At 43.4% G+C, this 23,278-nt stretch overlaps 1 long non-coding RNA gene across 1 annotated transcript; it reads right to left on the bottom strand.

The window, feature by feature from the left end:
* Positions 1-13,410: 13,410 nt before the first annotated feature.
* On the bottom strand, positions 13,411-17,887 carry LOC123331244. Its single transcript, XR_006547795.2, has 3 exons — positions 17,812-17,887; positions 15,731-15,847; positions 13,411-13,630 (listed from the first exon to the last, which is right to left on the bottom strand). It is a non-coding gene; the product is annotated as an uncharacterized LOC123331244 (long non-coding RNA).
* Between the last annotated feature and the right edge of the window lie 5,391 nt (positions 17,888-23,278).

Below are 23,278 nucleotides of genomic sequence, written 5' to 3'. Positions count from 1 at the left end.
GGATCTCCGACCCCTGTGTCTCTTATGTGTCTCCTGCATTGGCAGATGGGTTCTTTAGCACTGGCAACACCTGGGAAGCTTATAGAGATAGTGCTCTTATAATTTGGGTGCTTAGTCACTCAGTCATGTTAGACTCTCTGCGACCTCATGGACTGTAACCTGTCAGGCACCTCTGTCCATGGGATTCTCCAGGGAAGAATACTGGAGTGGGTTGCCATGCCCTCCTCCAGGGGATCTTTCCAATCCCAGGATTGAACCCAGGTCTCCTGCATTGCCAGCCGATTCTTTACTGTCTGAGTCACCACAGAAGCTATAATTTGGGAAAGGATTGTAATAAAAATGCAATCAGTATCCTAAATGCCAAGCAGTCAGCTTAAAGATTATAAGCCCTTGATCCTGGCTGGCTGGTACCACCACCCGCCTATCACCGCTGACGTGAAGAGCTGGCTTGACCAAAGTTCACACTAACTCATGCAAAGAGCACCAGAGAATTAGGGGCAACCTGAGGAGAAAAATTCAACTTGGAAGAATTTACCCAGAATTTTATAATTGAAAAATCTGAAAAGATGCACTTTCAGTTTCAGCATGAAGATAAGTTTTTTACTTGATGGTTTTGGATTGCCACCCCAGCTGTGACCCAGACATGATGGAGCAGAGAAGAGTCTTCCCTGAGTTTCTGACTCACAAAACCCATGAGTGGAAGTGTTGGGGTAGTTTGCTCTACAAGAAAAAATAATCAAGCACTACCTCTTCGGAGGAATCAGCAGTTCAGCAGTTTGGCCAAATCGGGCTAATTTGTTAAACAATTGCTTTGGAGCCTCAAGTCCATCTCCTAGTCACCTGTTTAGGGGTGTCCAGGCCACCTGCACTTCTGACCAACGGGCTATGAATTCAGAGCATCCCACAAACCACCTTAGGTTTGACAATTTGCTCGAATGGTTCTCAGAACTCGGGAAAGCGCTATACTTAAAATTGCAGTTTTATTATAGAGGATACAGGCTTTCCTGGTGGCTCAGATGGTAAAGAATCTGCCTGCAACACAGGAGACCCAGGTTCAGTCCCTAGGTCAGGAAGATCCCATAGAGAAGGGAATGGCTACCCACTCCAGTATTCTTCCCTGGAGAATTCCATGGACAGAGGAGCCTAGAGGGCTACAGTCCATGGGGTCACAAAGAGTCAGACACGACAGAGCAACTAACACTCCTACTACTATAGAGGATACAGATCAGGACCAGCCAAATAGGTCTGAGTGGGTCCAAGACACAGAGCTCCTGTGCACTTCTCCTGTGGAATCAACCCATCTCCCCTTCTGATGTGTTCACAGCCAGAAGGGTCCTTGGAGCTCTGGGGTCCAGCTTTCACTGGGGTTTCCGTCTGTAGACCTGGCTGATGAAATCATTGGCCCCAAGGTTGGATTCAGTATTCAGCCCACCACCTCTCCCCGGAGGCTGGAAGTTGGGCTGTCTCAAGGTCCTAACCCATTAATCATGTGGTTGGTCTTCTTGGTGAGCAGTCCACATCTGAATCATCTTGATAGCATAACTACAGGTGTGACCCAAGGGGCTTATGAGTAACAAAGACACTCTTAGGACTTGGGAAATTCCAAGAATTTAGAATCTTCCTCCCAAGAGCTGGAGAACAAGGCCAGTCAAATTCTTCATTATATAACAGGCCCCTCACCCCCAGCCTCATACTTTGCTTCCCAATGTTGGGGCTGGGATTTTGCAAGACATTTTCCTTAGCCAGTTGGGTCCCTGCTAGGCTTTGCCCGAGGGATGCTAGAGGAAGCCTGGAAGGTGGGTAAAGGGAAGCAGGCTTTACTCCTGGGTGTCTGCCTCCTGTTTTCTGCCTGTTTCTTTCCTCTTTCTGTGAACATGACCCCAGTCACACTTCCCACCCCTACAATGGCAATTTATTCCAGTACCTGCTGTAATTTCAGTTTTCAGTTTTTCAAACTCCCAGAATCAACCTTATCATGCCCTCTCGGAGACAACAGAACAAGCCAGCCATCAAGATCTCCCTCTCCTACTAAAGGTGTGGGTCCCAGCCCCACAGAGCTCCCCCTCCCCCGCCCTACGCCTGGCTCTCAGAGGTACCAGGACCTGCTGAGCTGCATCCCTTTCTCAGGGGTCTGTGTTCCCGTCCCTAGAACTGTCCTTCCAAGTTCAGAGCATCTAATTAACCAGTGTAGATTTTTATCTCCTGACTAATGCTCAGATGGTCAAAGATGATTCCTCTCCAGAATCAGATATTGCTCTGTCATCCCTGGAGATCACCTTGATCCCCTGGACTTAACACATCGTCATAGTAGCTGTAAACCATCACTGCTCAGTAGAACCTTCTGTGATCATGGAAATGCCACACGTCAGTACTGTCCAAGACGGTAGTCAGTAGCCACAAGCGGCTGTTGAGGACTTAACTTTGACTGGTGCAACTAGTTTCGTTTGCTTTTAACTAACTTTACTTTAAAGTGCCACGTTTAGCTAGTGGCTGTCGTGTTGGTGCCACAGCTGTATAACCTTACTACGAGCTCTCCCACTTACTGGAAATTATCATTCTGTTTTTCCATAGCACCTTGTTCTATAAAATACTCTTCATATTCTATCTTAATTATTTACACGGTAATCTTGCTTACTGATGATAAACTCCTTGAAGGGCCATCTGATGATCTCAGTACCTGGGTACATGGAAGGAAAATACACTCAAAAATGATTCACAAATTGATTGTGGTGTCTAAGCAGATACAGCCGTAGACAGACTGTGACTCCATGTCAGGGAGGGCGGGGAGAGCCTGGGGCGGCTGAATGAGACTACTAAGTCAGAATTCTTCTCTGTGTTTCCCCTCTCGTCATCTGTAAAATAAGCCTTACAGACTAAGCTGAGGTTAGTGGTGGTGGTGGTGATTTTGTCAGTAAGCCATGTCCAACTCTTGTGAGCCCATGAAGAGCCCCACCAGGCTCCTCTGTCCATAGGATTTCCCAGGCAAGAATACTGGAGTGGGTAGCCATTTCTTTTTCCAGGGACTCTTCCCAACCTAGGAATCAAAATCACAACTTCTGTATTGCAGGCGGGTTCTTTACTGACTGAGCCACCAGATAAGCAAGTTGAGGTTATCAGGAATTAAAACATCACTTACAAAGTTGGTCTGGAAGCTAAAGAGTCATCTCGGCTTTAACTTTGACATTTTATCTCGCAAAACTGGGCTCAATGCCTTATCCTCCTACTCATGTTCCGGATCAACTAGGTCTTTAGGTTAAGAAAAACATCTGTCTTTTAAGGAGAAAACACAGAGAAAAAGATCAGGACGCTTGTCCCAATGTCTGGGCACAAAGGGAGGAATGAAGGACTCCATTTCCTTCTGTCATCCGTTTATCTAAACGATCACTCAATAGTCAGGAGAGGAATAAATTAGGAGTTCGGGATTAACATATTCACTACTGTATATAAAATAGATAATCAACAAGGACCTACTCTATAGCACAGGGAACTCTACTCATTTTCTGTGATAACCAAAATGGGGAAAAAATCTGAATAAGGGGGACTTCCCTGGCTGTCCAGTGGTTGAGATTTCTCCTTCCAGTCCAGGGGCCATGGTTTTGATCCCTAGTCAGAGAGCTAAGATCCCACGTGCCTCATGGCCAAAAGCACAAAACAGGAAACTGAAACAAACTTGTAACAAATTTAATAAAGACTTTAAAAATGGTCCACATCAAAAAAAATATGTTTAAGAAAAAATATGAAAAAGAACAGATACCTGTATGTGTGTGCTCAGTCACTCAGTCATGTTAGACTCTCTGTAGCCCCACAGACTGTAGCCCGCCAGGCTCCTCTGTCCATGGAATTTTCCAGGCAAGAATACTGGAGTGGACTTCCATTCCCTATTCCAAGATACATGTATATGTAGAGCTAAACTGCTTTGCTGTACACCTGAAACTTACACAACATTGTAAATCAATAATACCCCAGTATAAAATTTAAAACATGGTCATTCAACAAATAATTATTCCATAAAAGTCAAGTACCAAGAACTACAATTCCAAAACTATTTTTTTGAAATTATGTAAGTTAAATCCCTGCTAATCTCTCTCATGGCATCTTGTATTTCTCTTTGTATGCAGTAATCAAATATTCTATAAATTATATAATTATATTTGTTGTGTGTTCATCAGTCAGATGGTAAGCTAAATGAGGGTGGAAATCATACCTGTCTTTTCATACCTGCATTCTCAGCAGAATAGCAATATAGTATGTACTCACTAAATCATTCTTTAATAAATGAATAAATAGAAAAAGAATAGCATATATAGTATTTTGAAAATTAGTCACCAATGCCATAATCTGATAAGAATTCATAATTGCAATTAATAAGTTTTCTTAAGAAAATTGTTGACCAAGTATTGAAAATCCTGAAGCCCCAAAGTGAATGTGGTGGGATAAAATAGGAAGCTAATACCTGAGCTTTCTTTTTTCTGAAATTCTCTCATTGCCCCACAGTCCTCCACTTCTTGAATCAGCAGCATTCAGGGAATCAGCCAAACACAAAAATATCAGTCAGGGACATAAATAGGTATTTTTAATTTCAAAAAGGAAACAAGCGTCTTACAAATTGAGTCTCTTCATGTAAGAGCGAGACTTTCTAAAGAAGAAAAAGAGCTTTGATCTTCAAAAAGTTAATGGTCTGAGGAACTCAGGGTGTAGGGTCAATCCTTAAACCAGACATGAGAGGAGAATGCCTGAGGATGTGACCACAGTCCTCTGGTTCAAAAAGAAATGGATGTCGATCAGCCAGGAGGAAGACGAGGACGTGAGACAGAGCCCAAGAAGGGTTCAGATGCTGCTGGATTTACACAGTATGCCTCTTCCTTCTGGACCAAGCCCTGGGGTAGGGAAGAAGTTCTAGAAACTCTGAAGTCTAGAACCCCAAATAGGTCTAGGGAGGGGATGTCCTCCAGCAAGAGGTTGGTGCTTAGGTAACCAGTGAGCAGTTTCAGGGAGAAGACCCACGCCCCACCTTAGCTTTGCAACAGACAAGGAGAAATGGTGGTAGATTATGTTTGCAGAGAGGACCTAGAAACGCCTGAGTCTTCCATGGCCCTGGAGAGGCAGGAAAGGTGTCTGAATTTCCTGTGTCTGTAGAAAAGGATTTCTCATGAAGCTTAGGATGCTTCAGCTTCAGGGCTAAGCTTCAGGGTCCTCATTTACCTGCCTTCTTATAAAGTCCTAGGAAAGGTGTGTTCACCTAGTCCCATATTTTGTAAAATTTGCAACAGTAAAAAACTGGAACCCCAATGAATTAAGCCCATTGTCTCTTTCCATTCTAACTTCCCTCTCATGTCAGATGATGTTGGGGTAACCATCAGTGTTTTGGGCTGCAGCTCAGAGGAAGCTGAGATGAGAATATACTTATATTTTGAGGGCTTTTTTTTTTTCCAGTTTAACGCCATGCAATTTCTTTAGGGCAGAGGGTAGGATCATTTGCTTAGACTTAGAGTAGTGTTTCTGAAGGACCTATGCCTTTAAACTTTTTATTCTGTCTTGGGGTGTAGCTGATTGACAATGTGACAGTTTCAGGTGAACAGCGAAGGGGACTCAGCCACACATACACGTATTTATTCTCCCCCACACTCCCTTCCACTCCAGGCTGTCACGTGACATTGAGCAGAGTTCTGTGTGCCATAGAGCATTTCCTTGTTGATTATCCATTTTAAATATAGCAGTGAGAATACACTTATGTTTGAGTTTAGTCAGATGTGTTCATATGGTTCCCAGGCACTTCTGTGTATAGTTGTTTGGCTAGCCATCCAAGTATACCAACGGATACCAAAAAGCCTCCTAGCGTCCCCTGTGCCAACACCCAGAGTCGTGGCACAAAGTTGCAGGGCCAGAAGATGCTATCTAATATGAATACGACCTACAGCACCAAGAACCAGAAAGTCACGGAGAGAAAGGGTTTCCAATGTATGGAGCCAGGCACCAGCCTGTGGAAAGTTCTTCTAGTCACAAGATGTATGAAATTACACAGAGCACCTTCAGCTTGCATTGATGCCCAGTCAAAATGGAGGCTCTTCCCAGCCAGGAAATATCCTCAGTAATCCTTCCCACGTGGCACGGTGGTAAAGAATCCACCTGCCAATGGAGGAGATGCGTGTTCGATCCCCGGGTGGAGAAGATCCTGGAGGAGGAAATGGCTGTCCTTGCTTGGAAAGTTCTATGGACAGTAGAGCCTGGCGGGCTGCATACAGTCCATGGGATCACAAAGAGTCGGACACAACCGAGCACGCACGCACACAATATACTTAACCCCACTAAGTGAAAAATTCATATTCTGTTTCTCAAAGGGAGCTCCACAAATTTAATTAAATCTCTCCCTACAAAATCTGGCTTCTCCCCTTGCTGCACCCAAGAGGAGAGTGGAATGTTGGTGAACCTGCAGAGACCTTACAATGCAGGGGAACAGGGACACAGAGGGGCCTACAAGGACAGAGAGAAGAAGGGCCCGTAAGGTCCTTCAGCCAAGAGGGCAGAAAGGGGGGACCAAATGCCTCCCACTGAGGCCAGATCACCTAACCCCAGAACTCTAATCAAGGCTGAGGGAGAAGAGAGAAAGAAGGGAAGGGCTAGCTCTGACTGAAAAAAGTTTAAATACTCAGGTGACCAGTATCCTAAAGTGCCTAAGTATTTAAACATGGAAGTAAACTGCTATTTCAGTCTCAGCATCAGTGGAAAGGGAGGACTCAGATCTTAGTTAAACTTTAGTTACACACCTAAGATTTGTGACTGTAAAACTAAGACCCAGTAAACAGATGAAAGGTAAATTCTCTAAGAGGTTGAGTCAACTCAACTCACCACGCTGCTGGGGCCAATGTTGAACTTGACCTGAGTCCTGTGCTCCAGAAAAACAGCCATGGTTGTGAAATGCCCCTACATTTTAATGTTTCTGGAAACAGCTAACAGCAACAAACCCCCCTTCTCTCCCATAGTCCAGATAAGACAAGGCTGTATCCCTCTGAATGGCTCCCAAGAGACTCACGAATGACTTCCTTGTTTACTGGCCTCTATAAAACCCCACACAGCCTCCTTTTTTTTTTCCCTCTGAGACACTCCTCATTAATAAACTTCTCTCTGTTGCAAAAGCCCCAATAAATCATCTCCTTCATTGTCTGGTACATCTTGTCCTTGATGCTGGCATGGTCTCCCTAAATGGTAACCCAGAAGCTACTTGAGAAGTAGTTAGGAGTTTGAGTCACAAAACCAAGCACAGTGGGGTAGGGCATAAAAAGGTTCTGAATGATCCTTTCAGTGGAGAGAACTTAGAAGAAGTTAAAAAACATTTTTCAAAGAAATAGAATAAAATTTCACACTTCCAAATAATAATAGTACATATACACACTTACACACACACACACATACACATGCATATACATGCACACATACGCACACATATATACATACAGACACACACACACACACAAGCATGCACACATGCATATATACGCTAACACATACCACCTCATCTCTGCCTCCACACTCAAGACCCCACACTCTGGTGACCATCATCCTTTTAGAGGAAAGAAGAGAAAGGTTTCTTCTGGTTAAGGTCAGAGCCCCCTCTTCCAGGGACTCTTCCGGGGACCCTCCCAGGGAAAGAAAAGAGAGCAGGAGGAGAGAGCCTGGCAGAGGTGAATCAGAGCTGCCCTCCTTTTCCTGACTTCATCCATCCTTAACAACCCAGAGTCTAGTTTAAGACTTGGCTAGACAACAGAGAAGGAATATCTAAATGTTTGAGAGTACAGAAAATATATTTGTAGCTATTTCCAAGTTGATGTTAAGATATGCCAAGGGAGCCTTACAAATGTCACAAGTGTTATGAAGGGATTCGTGTACTGGTCATATTTATATACCATAGCAAATACACTTTTATCCTCCCAAAAAATTACTTTGGAAAATGCACACAGATTTTTGCAGGCTTCTATGGAAATATAATTAATATTCACTTAATAACCAGTCAAAATGTAGAAAACCAGCTTTCATGCTATATGCAATACAGAATCATCCCAAGTGCAATGTCTGTGACACAACAAACAATCCAAAGTGGAATTTTTCATCATCCTTGCATTAGCACCATCCCGACTTTAGCCCGGATTTTCTCTAAGATCCAAAGTCGCAAGGGCTTCCTAGGCGGCACAGTGGTAAAGAATCCATCTACCGATGTATGAGATGCAGGAGACACAGGTTTGACCTCTGGGTTGGGAAGATCCCCTGGAGGAGGAAATGGCAACCCACTTCAGGATTCTTGCCTGGAAGATCCCACGGACAGAGGAGCCTAACAGGTTACAGTCCAGGGGGTTGCAAAAGAGCCCGACATAAATGAGCACACACTCATCAAAGTTGCAAAAGAGCATCAAGACATTGTCTACTTTTTAAAAACTAGTCCAACATCTTCACATCATTCTTAGCTCTCAAGATTCATCTCTCAATAGGGGAAATGGGATTTTGAGGGTGTGGGTTTTGAAGCAATTCTGACAATTCTGTATCTCCATGTCTGAGTTTCATTTCCTTCCCCAAGATCAAAGCGTACATGACGGCGATGGGTGTGGACAGGGCTGAAAGCCGGGAGATGAACGTGTCCCGTGCCGCACTGGTGATTTATGTTAGATACGGAAATGAATAGTGAGTGTATGGCCGGGAGTGGTTTCCCTTCTGTTTAGTATGTAGGCCGTGTCTCCCCTGGCGGCCTAGCCCGTTATCTTTCTCCTCCTTCTTCACACTTTCCATAAGCCTTCTGGTTTCACAGCGGACACGTTGTAAATCTTCTCCTCCTAAGTGTCCCACATATGTTTCATTAAAAGTGTTTGTTTCTTTGATCAGCTTGACGTTTCTAATGTGAAAAAAAATAATAACTTGGTCGCCTGGCACTTGGAAATGTATAGGGCCCAAGTGAGAAGCTGCAGAACTGACAGTCAGCCTTGGGGTCTCGGTGTCCCCTGTTCAGGCTGCCCTGGGAGTGGGCCCACTGCCCCAGGGCCCGGGTGAGCAGGGATGGGATGAGACAGGAAATGCTGTGGATTCAACTGCCAAGGCTGCCATAACAAGATTCTATGGATGGGGTGGCTTCAAGCCACAGAAATACAGTTCAGAGTTATGAAGCCTGAAAGCCCCATATCAAGGCATCCTCAGGGGTGGTTCTTCTGAGGCCTCTTTCCTTAGCTTGGAGATGGGCACCTTCCCCCTGGGCCTCACATGGTCTTTCCTCTGTACGGGCACGTGTCCTTGGCACGGGTGCGTATCCGGGTGAGTGTCCTCCGTACAGGCGCGCGTCCTCTGTACGGGTGAGTGTCCACTGTACGGGCGCGTGTCCTCTGTATGGGAGCATGTCCACTGTACGGGCGCATGTCCTCTGTACGAGTGAGTATCCTCTCTACAGGCGTGTGTCCTCTGTACGAGTGAGTGTCCTGTCTACAGGCACGTGTCCTCTGTACGGGCACGTGTCCACTGTACTGGCGCCTGTCCTCTGTACAGGTACATGTCTGCATCTCATTTTCCTTTCTTATTGTGTCCTTATAAGACACAATCTATTAGATTGTGTGTGCTCAGTCATCCAGTCGTGTCTCACTCTTTGCGACCCCATGAACTGTAGCCCACCAGGCTCCTCTGTCCATGGGATTTTCCAGGCAAGAATACTGGAATGGGTTGCCATTTCCTTCTCCAGGGGACCTTCCCGACCCAGGGATCGAACCTATGTCTCTTGCCCCTCCTGCCTTGGCAGGTGGATTCTTTACCACTGGGTTTTTGAACCTGTCCTAATGACCTCATTTTAACTTTTTTTTTTCTTTTCTGGTTGTGCCACACAGCATGTTGGGATCTTAGTTCCCTGACCAGGAATCGAACTCCCGCCCCCTGCATTGTAATCGCAAATTGTTAACCACTGGACCACCAGGGAAGTGCAATCTCATTTTAACTTAATCAGTTCTTTGCAGACTCTATCTCCAAATAGTCACATTCAGAAGTACTGGGGATTATGACCCCAACATATGAGTTTGGGGGTGGAGGAGACACAGCTCAGCCCATAGCACCTGATGTGTTTGGCAAAGTACAGGAAGAACAGGGAGGGAAGAGGGTAGCCAGGGAGAGGCACCCTGCATGGATTTCTTAGCCAGGTTGAGTGGGCTTTTGAAAAAATTCTGTTTCTTCAGAGCAGTTGGGTTAGCAACAAAATGAAGAGAAAAGCACAAGGATTTCCTGTACCCACTGCCTCAACCCATGCACAGCCTCCCCATGATCTACATCCCACCATACACAGTGCCTTCCTTACAGCTGATGAACTGACATTGACACAGCAATTGCCGCCCAGAGTCCACAGTTTATCTTAGGGTTCATCCTCAGTCTTGTGCATTCTGTTGGTTTAGACAAATGTATAACAACAAGCGGTCTTCCCTGGTAGCTCAGACGGTAAAGAATCTGCCTGCAATGCAGGAGACCTGGGTTTGATCCCTGGGTCAGAAAGATCCCCTGAAGAAGGGAATGGCTACCTACTCCAGTATTCTAGCCTGGAGAATTCCATGGACAGAAGAACCTGGTGGGCTACAGTCCATGGGGTTGCAAAGAGTTGGACATGACCAAGCGACTAACACTCACACACACAAACACACCCCACAACATATATCCACCATTATGATATCGTACAGAATATTTTTACTGCCCTAATAGAGTGGACTTTTCAGGGGCTTCAGACTCCATCTATTAAGGGGCACAGAGTGGGTAGGGTGCCAACACTTGAGCAGGCAAATTAAGCCATCACAGCAAGGGCCAGGCGAGCTCTGAGTCAGGGATGAAGCTCTATTTGGGACTTGTTGCCCTCTGAGGACGCCCATTCCCCAGCAGGAGGGCAGCGGTGCCTTGCAGGAGGAGACTGATGATTTCCCCCTCCTGCTCCGCCTCCTGCATGCTCACAGAATACGCCACATCAACTTGTAGCCTTTGTCCCCAGGCGTCCAAGTGACTAAGCTTCTACCGCAGCTCCCGAAGCATCATTTTTACTCACAAAAGGGCATGCCACGAAAGCATTCTGTGCCCTGGGACGTGATTCCACTGCCAGCCAACCCACCCCCAAGGTGACTTTCTTCAGAGGGTTATGAGAATGTAGCCCTCCTCAGGATTCCTGAGTTCCAGTCTGAGCCCCCTAATCTTCTCAACACTGTGTTACTTCCAGCTATATGGGCTTCCTTTGTGGTTCATCTGGTAAAGAATCTGCCTGTAATGTGAGAGACCTGGGTTCGATCCCTGGGTTGGGAAGATCCTCTGGAGAAGGGAAAGGCTAGCCACTCCAGTATTCTGGCCTGGAGAGTGCCATGGACTGTATAGTCCACGGGGTGGCAAAGAGTCGAACATGACTGAGCAACTTTCACTTTTTTTCAGGTTTATAGAAAAGCCTATTTTATAGCACTTTGTGTATGCAAGACGCTGTTCTAAGTGTTTCAATCATCAATACATTTAATCCTTCTACCCTAGGCAGTGCTGCTACCCAAATATGGATGCTTATAATATAAACATGGTGCATCTCAGGTGACGCTAGGGGTAAAGAATGCACCTGCCAATGCAGGAGACACAAGAGACGCGGGTTCGACTTCTGGGTCAGAAAGATCCGCTAGAGGAGGGCATGGAAACCTGCTCCAATATTCTCGCCTGGAGAATCCCACGGACAGAGGAACCTGGTGGGCTACAGTCCATGGGGTGGCAGAGTCAGACACAGACAAGACTGAAACGACTTAGCATGCACAATATAAGCATAATGTAAGTTAAGGAAGAATGTAAAAGAAGAAAGGACATTTCGATTAGAATCCCCACAGCTCCCAGCCACAACCTCACCACCTTATCAGTTCAGTTCAGTTCAGTCGCTCAGTCATGTCTGACTCTTTGCAACCCCATGAATTGCAGCATGCAGGCCTCCCTGTCCATCACCAACTCCCAGAGTTCACTCAGACTCACGTCCATCGAGTCGGTGATGTCATCCAGCCATCTCATCCTCTGTCGTCCCCTTTTCCTCCTGCCCCCAATCCCTCCCAGCATCTGGATCTTTTCCAATGAGTCAACTCTTCGCATGAGGTGGCCAAAGTCCTGGAGTTTCAGCTTTAGCATCAGTCCTTCCAAAGAACACCCAGGACTGATCTCCTTTAGAATGGACTGGTTGGATCTCCTTGCAGTCCATGGGACTCTCAAGAGTCTTCTCCAACACCACAGTTCAAAAGCATCAATTCCTCGGTGCTCAGCTTTCTTCACAGTCCAACTTTCACATCCATACATGACCACAGGAAAAACCATAGCCTTGACTAGAGGAACCTTTGTTGGCAAAGTAATGTCTCTGCTTTTGAATATGCTTTCTAGGTTGGTCATAACTTTCCTTCCAAGGAGTAAGCGTCTTTTAATTTCATGGCTGCAGTCCCCATCTGCAGTGATTTTGGAGCCCAAAAAATAAAGTCTGACACTGTTTCCACTGTTTCCCCATCTATTTCCCATGAAGTGATGGGACCAGATGCCATGATCTTCGTTTTCTGACTGTTGAGCTTTAAGCCAACTTTTTCACTCTCCTCTTTCACTTTCATCAAGAGGCTTTTGAGTTCTTCTTCACTTTCTGCCATAAGGGTGGTGTCATCTGCATATCTGAGGTGATTGATATTTCTCCCGGCAATCTTGATTCCAGCTTGTGTTTCTTCCAGTCCAGCGTTTCTCATGATGTACTCTGCATAGAAGTTAAATAAGCAGGGTGACAATATACAGCCTTGACGTACTCCTTTTCCTATTTGGAGCCAGTCTGTTGTTCCATGTCCAGTTCTAACTGTTGCTTCCTGACCTGCATACAGATTTCTCAAGAGGCAGGTGAGGTGGTCTGGTATTCCCATCTCTTTCAGAATTTTCCACAGTTTACTGTGATCCACACAGTCAAAGGCTTTGGCATAGTCAATAAAGCAGAAATAGATGTTTTTTCTGGAACTTTCTTGCTTTTTCAATGATCCAGCGGATGTTGGCAATTTGATCTCTGGTTTCTCTGCCTTTTCTAAAACCAGCTTGAACATTTCAAAGTTCACGTTCACGTACTGCTGAAGCCTGGCTTGGAGAATTTGGGGCATTACTTTACTAGCGTGTGAGATGAGTGCAGTTGTGTGGTAGTTTGAGTTTGTAGTCTGTGGTATATATGCTGTTGCCCTCACCTTTGCTGACCTGAGTGGAAACCACTTAGGGAATGGAGAAAGGTAGATATGGAGCCCGATGCCATCCTTGCTATTTTACATTTCACAGCTCTGTTCATCCAACACTGTCTAGTAAAGACACACTTCACTTCACTCTATACATATAATTATCATAATTTAAAATATTACTAATTCAACCCTTTGCCCATTAACTTAAATCATTGCAAACAAAAGGGAAAAAGTTTTATTGCAAGCTACCTTACATATGCTGCATGTGCAGCCAGATGGGTAGGTCCTAGGACTCAGCCTCCCCAGAGCCACACAGAAGAAGAGAGGAGGGCCCCCCAAAGGCAGGGAGGCTGTGCGGACAGAAACCGCGTCAACCCAGTGCGGGGCAATGGCGTCTGGGGCAGGGATAGTAGATCCACATGGTACATGATCATTTCCTGCAAACAGGGAAGAAAATTTTGTTTATGGGGCAGTGAGTTCTGGTCTGGATGCTACTAGTAATTAGCTATAAAACCTTAATAATCCTCTTTCTCTCTAGGCTTGTTTCTTTATCTGGAAAATGAGGGTATTAAACTACATCATCTCCAGACAATTTGCAGGACTCAGAGGATCTCTTTACATTACTGAAAGGTAGGAGAGTTAACCCTAATGTCAACTAGCATCATGAAAAAGGGAAAATCAATTATCCTCTCTAAGCCACATTTATAAATCAGGAATAGTAAGTTGCCAAACAAGATTGCATATGAAAAATAAAATGAAAGATCAAGAATATTAATAGCTACCACTTATTGAGCATCTTCTATGTTTTCAATATGCACTAAATACTGCCTTGTGGCTGTATCATAGTTCTCTATTCTGTTTACCTAATTCTGCCTAACAAAGACCCATCTTTTGCTCTTTTTACCCAATTTCTTTTTTTTCCCAATACCCTACAGTTTGCTCTGATGTCTGAATAGACAAAGATAATAGAATATTTACACATGAGTAGTCACAGAAACTTAATGGATTTTACTGTCAAGAATATGCTTAAAGATGGGGTCATGTAATAAGAACAAAAAAAAAATCATGAGAGAAGCAATAAAGGAAGGAAGGAGGGAAAGGAAGGAGATTGAGAGAGGAAGGAAGAAAGAAAGGGAAAGAAACTCAAACTGAGATGACAAGAAATTAGAACAAGATAAAAACAAATACAGGTAAGGACAAGTGTAAGAAAAAATGCAATATCAAAATAGAAATATGCACTGAAGCTAGTAAAGACCAGGTTTAAAACTACAAAAAAGTGGGCGAATAGTGTGAAGGACATAACTGATACATTCTCTGGGATATAGGAGAGGAAATATTACAAAGATGAAATTTATGAGAAAAATATTGAGTTTGACATTTAGTCTCAGTCTTTCAGAGCAAAAGATCCTTGAATAAAATCTTTGAATTCAGCCTCTTGAAACTGAAGAAATAAATGAATACAGAATAATAGAAAATTTCTTGAACCTGAGAAAAGAGAAATATTGAAGGGTGTCACTGTGTTACAAGCAAAGTCATGAATAAACAACCGTATTTAGACTTATAGTTGTATTTTTTTAATTATAAGGATGAAGAAAATCCTATAAAAATCTGAGCTGAAAACAATTAGCTATAACAATTAAAATTATTTGTTTGTAATGCTTCCCAGGTGGCTTCAGTGGTAAAGAATGTGCCTGCCAATGCAGGAGATGCAAGAGACATAGGTTCAGTCCCTGGGTCAGGAAGATTTCCTGGAGGAGGAAATGGCAACCTATGCCATACACCAATGCTCAGTGCAAGATGACCATGGAGCAACATCTGGAGAGCTGTGAGGCTGAAAGTCAGTGAACATGAATTTTTATTCCCAACCAAATCATTGTTTTTGTATAATAGGAATTACTAAAGAAGGTATCAGATATGTACAAACTCAGGAAAATATAATCCCATCTTCCCACTAGGAAAGACAAACTACAATTGATCAACTGACCAAGAGAAGAACCAAAATTAAAAACACAAAAAGTGAAAACTAATGATATAAAAACTAGCTTTTTGTTTTCCAGTTATCAAGGACTGCCACACAAAGCCCTAATGAAACAAGATGATGGAATGTAGCATTTTCAAACTGGTCCCTTGAGTTCTGGGAGCCACAGACTCAGAGATGCCAGGAAAGTTGTGCTAAAAAAATTCTGAAAGATCCCCCCCAGTTCCTTTCAACCACAGTAGCACCATGTCTATCTCCTTCCTATATCATAGTCCTGCAAAATTCAGTTTGGAAAAGCAGGGAAAGGGGACTAAAACCCATTAGTATCAATAGAAAGAACACAAACAGGAAAATCTAGGTTTGGATCCCCACTCTATCACCTCCTAATTATGTGATGCTGGACTAACCATTCATCTCTCTGACTTTTAGGTTATAAACTCATATCATCCCCATAAAAAGGTTCTTGTCAGAACAGATCAAGATGAAAAAGGAATCCTTACTGTGCTATTATTACCCACCTGGAGATCCATACATTTCTAGCAGAAACCACAGAACTTACATCATTTATTTGGAGTAGGGGCTGACTCAGTGGTATTTGTTCAAGCTCCTGCTGCAAGCAGGGGTTTGATAGGTGAGACAGCTTGTCACGTGGACTAGGCTTCTCCACCACTTTCACCTTTCGACAAACACAGAGATTGTTACTTGGAGTAGAAAGAGAAATCTGTTTGTGGCCCAGGGACTCCAGCCACTCAAGCCTCACCCAGATACCCAGAAGGACTAGGAAATAAACATCTCAACCCATGGTAACCCACTCATGACACAACAGTAAGGAAGTTCTGATGTAAAGATCTTCATTTCTCAATGCATTATGTTCTAGATCTAGTTATATTGCAAGCATCTCTTAGAAAGCTTCAAGTCTTTTGAATTGTTGGTCAGTTCTTCCAGAATCTAGACCTTCCAGGATTAATTTCCACTCACCAACCTAAGCTTATCATCATCTTCCTGAACCTTCACCAAATCTACACCTGCTTTACATAGGCTGTGCTATGTTCTGTAGATTGGGGCCACTGTTTACCCTATATCTGTGGGTACCTCCAATTCAACTTTAGTATCTCTGGGGGGAAATTACATTTTTCAAGGGTTTGTAGAGTTCCTTGGAAAATGTTTATGTTAAAAATGTGAAATAAAGGTATATAAATTGTATATGGATTATAATCTCAATTTGTAAAGACTATGCGTTGAAAAAACACTCATTACTCAGCTGTAAAAAGAATGAAATAATGCCATTTGAAGCAACATGGATGGACATAAAGATTATCATATTAACTGAAGTAAATCAGACAAAGACAAATAGAAAATATCACTAATATGTGGAATCTTATAAAATAAATTTATTCATAAAACAAGAGGAATTTATTAATAAAACAAAATTGACTCAAGGTCATAGAAAACAAACTTATTGTTACCAAAGGGGAAAGATGGAAGAGAGATAAATTAGGAACTTGGGATTAGCAGATACGCACTACTATATATAAAATACATAAACAACAAGAGCTTACTGTATAGCACAGGGAACTCTATTAATATCTTGTAATAACCCATACCTAGATAGCATATTCAAAAGCAGAGACATTACTTTGCCAACAAAGGTCCGTCTAGTCAAGGCTATGGTTTTTCCTGTGGTCATGTATGGATGTGAGAGTTGGACTTTGAAGAAGGCTGAGTGCCAAAGAATTGATGCTTTTGAACTGTGGTGTTGGAGAAGACTCTTGAGAGTCCCTTGGACTGCAAGGAGATCCAACCAGTCCATTCTGAAGGAGATAAGCCCTGGGATTTCTTTGGAGGGAATGATGCTGAAGCTGAAACTCCAGGACTTTGGCCACCTCATTCGAAGAGTTGACTCATTGGAAAAGACTCTGATGCTGGGAGGGATTGGGGGCAGGAGGAGAAGGGGACGACAGAGGATGAGATGGCTGGATGGCATCACTGACTCGATGGACGTGAGTCTGAGTGAACTCCGGGAGTTGGTGATGGACAGGGAGGCCTGGCGTGCTGTGATTCATGGGGTCGCAAAGAGTCAGACACAACTGAGCGACTGAACTGAACTGAACTGAACTGAATAACCCATAATGGAAAAGAATCTGAAAAAGAATACATATACATATATATGTATAATTGAACCAGTCTGCTGTACACCTTAAACATTGTAAATCAACTATACTTCAATTTAAAAAAAGCAAAAAATACTGAAATAGTCCACTAGATCAGCAATGGTTTTCTGTGAGCCATAAATGATTATTTCTTTCTACCTTTATGTATTTTAAAACTATCTTAAAATGGGCAACATTGCTTATGTTTAATGAGCTCTAACTTAAATAATGTACACCAACCTGCAGTACACAGCTTGACGGATATTTACGTTTGTGTACATACAGGTGGCCCTTAACCAGATCTATTCCATCTCCCAACAAGAAGCTCCTCAGCCCCCTTCTCAGCCACTGATGCCCTCAAAAGTACTCATTATCTTGACCTCAGTCATCATGGATTGATCTCTTCTGTCCATGAAATTTTCCAGGCAAGAATACTGGCGTGGATAGCCATTCCCTCTTCTAGGGTATCTTCCCAACCCAGGGCTCTAACCTGGGTCTCCCTCATTGCAGGCAGATTCTTTACTGTCTGAGTCACCAGGGCAGCCCATGGAGCAGGCAGTACTTCTACAATGGAATAAATAATAAACTTAATTTTTTCATTATAAAAAATTTGAAAGAGATAAATAACAGAATGTAAATATCTTATTTTAACATAGACACACGCTCTTCCTTAAAGGATTGACTGATATTCATGATTATTTCATCCCTGCAAAATAGATCTTCCAGAAAGTGGCCACCATGAGAGAGAAATAACCCACATGAGTTGGAAGTGAACCTTGGGGGCTCTGCAAGTTTGGTTCAGAATAGCAAGCTTCATCCTAATGGTCACACACACAAAAATTAATATTCATATGAATTTGCAGAGAGACCCTGCATGAACAGACTCCCCTTTGGGATTTCTGATAATTATCAATTCTCAATGAGCGGAACTGCTGACTCCAAGTACCTTCTTTCTAAATACAGTTGAATATATTTTGCACCTTCACAACCTGGCCAAACTCTAAAGAAGTAAAAAAAGATGGATTATTAAAACTTTCCTATAGAGCCCAAGTGAGCTGAAAATATTTCTTGTTTGAAGTGTAATCATGTTCTCCATAGAATGAGTTTCCACCATTTCCCTTCAGGTCGAAACACCATCATTGAGAGCGGCCTCCTTCTTTTGTGTGATCAGGTTCAACATAAGATGAGGTTCGGCCCTTTCTCTCTGGTGTCTCCCTAATGGACATAGCCACTTCTTTCAGCAAGCTTTATTTCATAAACTGTCATATACCCGAAAACAGTTGTCAGCATTCCCCCTCTGATGTCTCTTATTAAGTTTAAATAATGTATTCTGCTACGTTTCCACATGGAAGTGATTTTGTATAACTTCAAACATTTTAGGCCCTCCATTCCTCTCTAGAGCCTCCATATGTGGGGAGGTGTGGACGGCCGTTGCCGTGGGAATCCGAGCAGCACTCAAACAGAAAGGAGGATGGTTCCCATTTACGGTGGATCCAACCAGCTCGAGCCCTCTCTCAGTTACAGGGCTTTGCTCGCTGACCCTCCTTCTGCTGCCAGACCCCTTATCCCCTGCACTAAACCCCACTGGCTTTTCTTGATGTGTTATTTCTGGACTCTCAACATCCTGCCTCCAAACCCTGTCAGGTCCCCTGAGAGGCTCCTCTTCCTTCCCCCTTTTGACTTAGAAGCTCCCTTTACTTAAACATGTTTTGGGCAATATTTTTGTTCTTCTGTTTTTCAGATCTCGCTCCCTGAACCATTTCGATGCCTCAACCATGCCCAACTCTGATCACTGAGAGATCTTCCAAGCTGTGTCCTTACCACACAGAGCAGAGCGCTCTCTCCAAGCAAATCTTCACCATACCCCAAATTTAGCTCTCCATTTGCTTCTCAGTGATGGTTCCCCCCATGTGCTTAGTATCCCGAATGCCTCTTCAACCCAGAGTCAGTGGGCTGTTTTCCAGAAACACACACACACTAAAGATGAGTAATCAGGATTTTCTTCATTTCCTTTTAGATGTCCAGCCTGGTCCCCATGTAATGATCTAGCCACATAGCAGACCCCTGCCCCATTTAATGCTGCTGCTGCTTAGTCACCTCAGTCATGTCTGACCCTGTGGACTGCAGGCTCCTCTGTCCCTGGGATTCCCCAGGCAAGAATACTGGAGTGGGTTGCCATGCCCTCCTCCAAGGGATCTTCCTGACCCAGGGAGCAAACCTGGGTCTCCTGCACTGCTGGCAGATTCTTTACCACTGAGCCATCAAGGAAGCCCTTTTTAATAGGTTGCCACAATATATTCAAAGACTTCCTGATAATCTGGCACTGAGGGCAAAACCTGGGCTTGGAAGGCAAACAGGCTTGAGTTCCAGTGTTGTCAACGCCCCAGACTCTCAGTGTCCTTAATTTGATTGAAGGATATAAAAGTTACTTTACGGAACACTGGGTGGGCAAAATCAGAAAACATAGTCTCCTATGTACCCATAGAGTGTTCACTTCTAGGAGGAGGCATTTTTAATTTGTTCTGTGACCATTCCTTCCCCTGCTTTTCTTTAAAAACAAAATGCGGGGGATGAAGATAAATTAGAAGTTTGGGATTACCATATTTATATTACTATATATAACCAACAAGGACCTACTGTACAGCACAGCAAACTCTAGTCAGTATCTTGGAATAACCTCTAAGGGAAAATAACCTGGAAAAGAATATGTGTATATATATATGTGTACACCTGAAATTAGCACAGCATTGTAAATCAACTATGCTTCAATTTCTTTAATTTCATATAAATTGATAGATAAATAAATGAAAACACTGGCATGCGTGTGTGTGTATGTACACACACACTGGTATTAACCTAAACTCCCTAGACTAACCCCAAATTAAGTTGTCTCTCCCCTTGGCCACAAACCCTCTCTCTTACTCCTTCCCTTAAGGCCACACCATTGGTGCTGAACCTCTCGCCCCACACTCGCAGCAGTAGCGGTCTCCGCAGCCACGCTCGCTCCTGAGCTCTGCATTTGCAGAACCTCCCTCTCCACTCCCACCGAGAAGATGCCCCCTCGTTTTACTCGCTTCTTGACTTGACAAACGTAGCTGTTGTCCAGAGGCCTGTTCTCCCTACGTGCTTCTCGAATCTGGTAAATATTAGCGGCTGCTGCCAAGATTCCCTCTCCCTCTGGTCCTTCTGAACCTAGTTCAAATCCCTCCTGGCACTTTTATAATCTTTTTTTTTTTTCTCGCCACAAAATTCAACATCTCTACACTCAGAACTAAAAGCCAAGTGCCCTCTCAAATATGTCAGGTTACTTCTTTGGGTCTTCTGCTTTTTGACTTCTCTCTAGGTTGCTTCTACTTCTTCCTTTTTTTTTTTTTTTTTTTGCTCATTCTTCACCTGCTACCTGGACTTTTCCCATTGATGTCGTTGTTTGCATTCCTCATTCAAAGGTGCTCCTAAAACACCATTTAAGAAGCTAATGAGACTTCAGTCTTGATACTATCTATTCAACGGATACTGTGAGGACTTTAAAAGAATGAAGTAGTTATTCTGGGATAGAGGAATCTCCCAGAAATACTATTTAGTTGCAGGGGACAGATATGGACAAGTCTGTATAGTTTGATCCTTTTACAATAAAAATATATATACATCTGTTGTATGTTCACACAGAGAGATATAGCTGTATGGTTTTTTTTTGCAAGAATATACAAGAAATTTTTTTTAATGTTTACCTTTGAGAAAAGAGTTCTCTGTTTGAATTTTCTAGCTTAGGTACCTTAATGACTTTTTCCCTAATATCCTCAGAAGATACCTGGGCATCAGGATTATGGCAGTTATTGTTTCTTTCTTATACTATGTGACATATTAATATCTCAGAAATGTTACATTTGAAAAAGTAAAACAATTATGCCCCCACTTTAGAGGCTCGAGCCTTCTTCCCCTCATTGCTGAGCCCTGGATTCTTCATCTTTCACTGGTTTCCTTAACCTTATTCTTGCCTATGTTGGATTATTCCTTTATTCAACTCTCCTCAACTACCCCTTAAGAAGGTCATCTGTTTGCTGCCAGGATGCACCCATCTCAGCTCCCCAGCCTTCTCCGGGATAAGGGACTATACTGGAAGTCCAACAAAGACAAGTCAGCCCAAAGAAACAGCCTCAGAACAAAGTCCTCTACTGAAATCTACTGGAATAAATTCCCCTGTGTACTGTTGGTGGGAATATAAGATGATACAGTCACTATGGAAAACAGTATGATATTTGCTCAAAAAATAAACAGTTTGCTCCAAAAAATTTTAAAAAAACTAAATGATCTAGCAGTTCCATTTCTAGCTACATACCCAAAGGATTGAAGGCAGTGACTCAAACAGGTATCTGAACAGCCAAATTCATGCAGCATTTTTCACAGTAGCCAAAGGTGGGGGCAACCCAAGCATCTATCAACAGATGAATGGGTAAATAAAATGTGGAATACACATACAATGGTATATTATTCAGTCTTGCAAGGAAATTCCAACATATGCTAGAACAAGGATGAACTTAGAGGATGTTAGGCAAAGTGAAATGTCACTCACAAAAACACAAATACTGCATGAATCCACATATGTTAGGTACCTGGAATTGTCAGGAAGATCATGGTTGCCAGGAGCTGGGGTAGGAGGGAATGAGTTATTGTGTAATGGGTATGAAATTTCACCTGTGCAAAATGCAAAGAGTTCCAGAGATGGATACTGGGGATGGTTGCACAAAAATGTGAATGTACTTAATGCCACTGAGGCATATCATTTAAAATAACTATAAGACGGTAAATTTTATATGTATTTTACCACAATTAAAAATAATTTTAAAAATCCCCTGCACCCCGATAAATACACTTTTTCCCCCATGAGAGCAAGCATCAAGTGTGCTTAATCCAAACAACTCCACTGGATCAAGTGAAGTAGGAAGTGAACAGTGATGCCCCCAGACAAGCTTTCACCAGGGCTGGGACCCCCAACTGGACCAAACATGTCATTTTGCAGAAACCAGAAACCCACACCATATGGATCACCTGGAAACTGGACGTGTCTGTCCATGCACAGGGCTGTGTCCTAGGAAGGAACGCCTCTCTCAGGCAGCAGAAATAAAGCTCCTGGTTCCACGCTCTCCAGAAGCCTGGTTTTGAGCTTGAGCCTCCGTCCTGAAACCAAAGATCCTTCACTTCCCCCTCCACCTGGGTGGAGACATCAGAATCAGGACACAGGCTTTAAAGTTTAAAAGAAAAAAAAAAGAGTTCCTGGGGAACTTCCCTGGGAGTCCAGTGGTTAAGAATCTGCCTTCCAGTGTAGGGAACACAGGTTAGATCCCTGGTCAGGGAACTAAGAACAAGCCCCAGGACAACTAAGCCCGCGCCCCCATTAGAGAAGCCTGTGCAAGGAATCGAAGAGCCCATACAGCCAAAATTTAAAAAGTAATTAATTTTTAAAAATTAGTTTCTGTAGCCACTCTGGCTAACCTAGTTCCCCTAGCCACTCTGGCTAACCTAATTCTAGTGCCTAGAACCCACAACATCATTGTTTTTCTTCTGAAGCCTAGGATCTAGTCACAAGTGAAACATATGGAGCGTAATATTCTGTATCTCAGGATATAATAGGTACACAAGGTCTGTACTGCAAGAAGCATGTGGTCCTGCCTCCAGGGTAAGGCAGGGCTGGAAAAGCCCAACTACAGCTACTTCCATCAGGCTGACAGTGTAAAGACAAATTATAATCTAAACCAGTGGTTCTCAAGGAATGAGCCCTGAATCAGAATCAGCATCACTTGTGAGCTTATTAGAAATGCAGCTTCAGAGGCACTGCCCCAGCTCTGAGTCAGACATTCTGGGGGCTTCTGGGGCTGGGACCCAGAAGCCTATTTTGTAACAATCCCTATCCAGGTGATCCTGATGCCCACTCAACCCTGTGAGCCACTGGTCCTCACCTG

Source organism: Bubalus bubalis, chromosome 22 (genome assembly GCF_019923935.1).
Source record: "Bubalus bubalis isolate 160015118507 breed Murrah chromosome 22, NDDB_SH_1, whole genome shotgun sequence".
NCBI classification, from domain to species: domain Eukaryota; kingdom Metazoa; phylum Chordata; class Mammalia; order Artiodactyla; family Bovidae; genus Bubalus; species Bubalus bubalis.
Note: the sequence above shows the minus strand (reverse complement) of the source record. Positions and strands in the feature narration are given on the sequence as shown.